At 43.0% G+C, this 5,529-nt stretch overlaps 1 protein-coding gene across 1 annotated transcript in view; it reads left to right on the top strand.

Moving 5' to 3' along the window:
* The first annotated feature begins 607 nt into the window (after positions 1-607).
* Positions 608-5,529, top strand: part of CASZ1 (castor zinc finger 1) — a 179,835-nt gene continuing 174,913 nt past the window's right edge. The window contains exon 1 of the mRNA XM_081341463.1: positions 608-696. The gene's annotated coding sequence lies outside the window, so the exon portion shown is untranslated. The remainder of the gene's footprint in view (positions 697-5,529) is intronic.

The raw sequence follows: 5,529 nt of genomic DNA, 5'->3' as shown, positions 1-5,529 counted from the left end.
TCCTTCCTTCCTTCCTTCCTTCCTTCCTTCCTTCCTTCCTTCCTTCCTTCCTTCCTTCCTTCTTCCTCTCTTCTCTTCTCTCTTCTCTCATTCTTTTCCTCTCCTCTCCTCTTCTTTCATTTTTTTATTCTCCTTTCATTCTTTTCTTTTTTTCTTTTCTTTTCTTTTCCTCTCCTTTCCTCTCCTCTTCCCCATCCCATCCCATCCCCTCTTGTTAGTTTTTAAATCTCCTTTTTGAAACTGTTAATAACATTTACACGTTAAAAAAAGCAGCAGCAACTCCTTGACTCACTGTAAGGACGCCTTCAGCGGCCCCTGTTTCTTCGGAATTCATTCCGAAGATGCTTCTGAAGCCCCTACCGTTCGGAGGGAAATGACTTTGCATGGAGTGGCTAAGGAAGACCCCGGGAAATGGCTGGCGAAGGTGGAGCAGGCAGCAAAAGCCTGCTTTCCATCTCCCTGGCTTTTATATGATGTAAAGATTAGGACATGGAACCGGGTTTCATAACTCTCCTGTTTTTCCCCCTCGTCTTTCTTCAGAGACAAGAGGCATCGCAACACACCGGGAACCCCCCAGACTTGAGCCGTACCTGAAACGCCCTGGAAGGCGGGCGGGGGGGGCCTTCTGGATCCTGACAGTCCCTCCTTAAGTGTGGTCTGGAATGGAGTTCGAGTTCGGCAGCCTCCCGGCACAAGGTACCCGCTTGCTTTTCATTCCACGTGTTGCTCGTGACTCAATCGACGTTTCTCTAAGCTGTGGAGATCTTCTTTCAGTTGAGTTTCATGCAGATGCTTTCCCCCAGATGCCCAGAGCTCTGCCCGGGGAACGCATCCTCACGAAGCACAAATGAGGCTTGGATGCTCAAAATATCCACACTTCACGTACACACAGTCCCGTCTGCTCGTTTTGTTGTAGCCTCGACTTACGACCAAGAACGGGGTCCCCCAGAATTTCTACTGCTGGGCGAGACAGTGGGTTGAGGGAGCTTTGCTCCATTTCACGACTTTCCTTGCCACACTTACTAAGCGAATCACGGGCGTTGTGAGAGTCGCAAAAGGGGCACGGGCGACTGTCACAAATACGCGAAGCGTCTGGATTTTCATCACCTAATCGTGGGACGCTCCAGCGGTCGCAAGTGTGGAAAGTGGCCATACGCCGCTTCTCCAGGGACATTGTAATGCTTGAACGCTCATGAGACGAGCTGAAAAATCAAGGATTACCTAGACATGAATTTCTTTCTGTTGGAACGGAGGACTTTTCGTTCTTGGCTGGGTTGGGCATGCATACACCGGGGAGAGAAAAAGCGAGAGAGGCCGGTTTGCAAAACACGACTATGGCCTCGCCTCGCCCTGCGAGATGAGCGGCGTATAAATTTGACAAACAGAAATGGATTAGGTCTCTTTCCCACTCCTGCCACATAAACCATGTGGAAAGATCAGACAAGGTTAAACATAGTCCGCCTGTTGCCTCAAACCATAAGTGTAAAAAATAAATAAATCACTAGTCATTTATTTGAAAATGTTTAGTTCTTCCCTGGTTCGAGAAAGACTGTTATCTGATTGGTGGTGGTGGGGGGAAGTATTCTATACCAAAAGTGAAATTGTGTTATAGAACTTCCTTTCAAAGATATCTTGAGCAGGGGGCTGGACTAGAAGACCTCCAAGGTCCCTTCCAGCTCCTATTCTGTTCTGTTCTGTTCTGTTCTGCTCTACTCTACTCTACTCTACTCTACTTCTATTCTATTCTATTCTATTCTATTCTATTCTATTCTATTCTATTCTATTCTATTCTATTCTATTCTATTCTTATTATTTTATTTATAAAACATGAAACTCAGTCAACTGTACACTCAAATTGACTGGCACTATATTATTATTATTATTATTATTATTATTATTATTATTATTATTATTATTATTATTATTATTATTATTATTATTATTATTATTATTATTATTATTATTATTATTTATTCAGTTCCATCTCCCAATGAGGTTTCAGTCCAAAAATCAACACAATGGAGACGAAAGGAGAATTGAAGGAAGGGGGGGACATGTGAAAATTTAAGGTCAATTATAGATAACTCCCAAGAATGGGACTAAGGAATTGTTCCTAGAACTTTGCAAGGAAATGTAATTACAGGGCGGAGGCTTTGTAAATTGGAGATTTCAGTTCTTAACTGCCATGAGGATGTGGCAATACCCATGTCTGTCTAATCTTTGCCTTACCTGATGGTGCACACCCTTTGACCAAGTATGGAGATTGGCTAGCAGTTTGCGGAGGAGGTCATAGCTTGATTAAGGAGAAAGAGAGAGGAAGGAGTCCAGGGATGTATAATCACCCTCATGATAACAAACATATCATGGTTTCTAGAGTCCATCATGATTGAAATTTGGCAACGTATGGTCAAGCTGGGGGTCTGGAGTTGCACGAATTTTCATCAACTGCTGCATGGACTTCCTCTCTCTACACTACAGTATCTCCGTGGTTTCCGTAAATCAACCTTAAATTTAAATCTTGTCCAGCCTTTAATGAAGCTTCCTCTGTACTGGCTGATGATCATAAAGCACTTGTGTTTTATAGGACGAATCCCCACCATGGCTTAAGAGGTTTCCTGGCTGTGAGAGCCGTCGGGGTTTTATACTGTGGATTTTTAATATTGTCAGCTGCCTGGAGCCACCGCGTGTGACTTGTGTGTCACACACAAGTGTGGCCATATAAATTTCTTTAACAAATAAATAACTATATAAATAAATCTGCAGGTAATGTTAATATTGTAACCCGCCCGGAGTCACCTTGCAGCGAGACGGCGGGGGGGCAAGTAAATTTAATGAATGAAATAATAAAGTAAAGATAAAAAATTAAAGTAAAAAAAAGTAAAGTAAAAAAGTAGAGTAAAAAATTAAATTAAAAAGTAAAGTAAAAAATTAAAGTAAAAAGTATTCTAAGTTCTAAACTGGGCAAAAGAACTTTCCTGGCCACAGCTGTTAAGTGAATCATTGTAATTGTTAAATGAGTCACATGGTTGTTAAATGAATCGGCTTGGCTTAGTCAGAAGATCGCCAAAGGTGATGGGCACCGCAACCGCCGTCCTACGGGAATAGGGCGGTATACAAATTCAATAAAAAAAATAAATAAGTAAATAAACACGAGCCGATTGGCAAGGGTCTGAACGTTGCTCACGTGACCCTGTGGGGATGCCGCAACGGTCGTAAGCCTGAAAAATGGCCGTAAGTCATATTTTTTCCCCCCCATTGACGTAGCTTTGAATGCCTCCTTAAGTAACACCAGCTGCCTGCAATTAGTGCAGGTTCGAGTCCCACCAGGCTCCAGGTTGACTCAGCCTTCCATCCTTCCGAGGTAGGTAAAATGAGGACCCAGATTGTGGGGGGCAATAAGCTGACTTTGTAATAATGCCGCTTGGGGTGTGTGTGTGTGAAAGCCCTAACAAGCAGGCATATACATAGAATGAAGGCTACTGCTAAGCTTGTAAGCCGCCCTGAGTCTTCGGAGAAGGGCGGGATATAAATGGAATTAAATTAAAAAATTAAATGAGCAGTTGTCAGTCAAGGGCCACCTGTAAAGGTGCTAAGGCTATTATTTCGTTTCCAGATTAGAAGCAGGAGAATTACAAAATCCGTTGTTGTTGTCTCTTGTTCCTTCCCTTGAATTCTGCACCTGTCCTTGATCTGTCCTCGATTCGTGTGTTTTTTTCTCTCTCTGGTGGTGTTCCAGGAACCTTATCTGTAGTTGCTCTCATCCCACAGATGTTATAACTTGCTCTATGGATGTACGGGGAACGGTTGCTCGAACGATTGCAACATTGGAAATAAGGCAAGGATGAGCCTAGGGTGGCAGTGATGTAAGAAATCTGGATTCCAGGTTAAAAAAAACAAACTGGATGATTAAAACTAGCATCGCATTGGAGGGAACTGTCTCTGGCGTCGGTTGTTGGGTTGAGGGTAGAATCACCAAACAGAAATCTAACCGGGCTCCCTCCGTGACGGACAGCTAGATCATTTTGCAGAATATTTTAGTAGAGTAAAAGAAATCTGAGACGTGCAGCGTGGATCGTGTATTTTAATCCAGAATAACAAGAGTCGGAAGGGACCTTGGAGGTCTTCTAGTCCAGCCCCACCCCTGCTCAGGCAGGACACCTTATACCATTTCTGACAAGTGGCTGTCCAGTCTCCTCTTAAAAAGCTCCAGTGATGGAGCACCCACAACTTCTGGTGGCAAGGAGTTCCACTGGTTGATTGTCCTCACTGTCAGGAAGTTTCTCCTTAGTTCCAGGTTGCTTCTCTCCTTGACGAGTTTCCATCCGTCGCTTCTTGTTCTGCCTTCGGGGGCTTTGGAGAATAGCTTGACCCCTTCTTCTTTGGGGCAGCCCCTCAAATGTTGGAAGACCGCTATCATCTCACCCCTGATCCTTCTTTCCACTAGACTTTTTGTTTGTTTTTAAACTGGAATTGTATAAAATAAAAATCCTTCCAAGTTTTCTGAATGTCGATTGTAGGGTTAACGCCTACAATTCACTTCTTATTTTTTTTTGTGCCCTTCAAATATGCTAGATCACAATTCCTAATCCCCAGCCAAAAGCCAACGGTAAGAAAAACGAGAATTACGCTTAGCCCATCTGGCAGGTAGTAGTAGATTGCCTGGTCAAATCTTTTTGAGCCTTTAGTTAAAAAGCATCTGAGCAACATCTGAAGCTTTTTAATACATCATTGGACCATTTTATACTCCTTTTGTCCGGGACTTCTTCTGACTCCTGGAGATTTTTTTTTTCAACACAGGCAATGTTGAGCATTGCTTAACGTAAAAAAAAAAGGATTGGGAATTTTTGTTTTTTCTTTGCCAATTAGGCTTAAATATTCATGCAGTCTTGCATTTAAACCAGCCAGAGCAAAATGTGCAGGGCACATTTTGGTACCGCATTAAAATATAATTCCACGGAGTCTATCTTGTTGATGAAAGGGGGAATGGGAGGGAATTCCCTTTGATGTTTCCCACACATGCATATATCTCAAACACACTGCCTTCTGCGGTGTACCAGCAGGAGTTAATTTTAAATAAAAGAGTGTTAAATGTGACAGTATCCCAAGATCAGAACGCAGTCTGTCTTGGACGAGAGAGTCTTTTCATCCAGACATCTCACTTCAGATTGATTTAACTTTTAAATGGATATAGTTAAACATCACAGCTTAAATGTTTAAATCACGTGGAGCACTAACACTACTTTACAATGCCTTGGTAAGGCCACACTTGGAATACTGCATCCAGTTTTGATCACCACGATGTAAAAAAAGATGTTAAGAGTCTAGAAAGAGCGCAGAGAAGAGCGACAAAGACGATCAGGGGGCTGGAGGCTAAAACATATAAGGAACGGTTGCTGGAATTGGGTCTGTCTGGTTTAATGAAGAGAAGGATGAGGGGGGACATGATAGCGGTGTTGCAATATCTCAGGGGCTGCCCCAAAGAAGAGGGAGTCAAGCTATGCTCCAAAGTGCCTGAAGGCAGGATGAGAA

This window comes from Vipera berus (genome assembly GCF_964194415.1).
Source record: "Vipera berus genome assembly, chromosome: 17".
NCBI lineage: Eukaryota > Metazoa > Chordata > Lepidosauria > Squamata > Viperidae > Vipera > Vipera berus.
The sequence above is the reverse complement of the archived record's forward strand: the minus strand, read 5'-3'. Positions and strand labels throughout refer to the sequence as shown.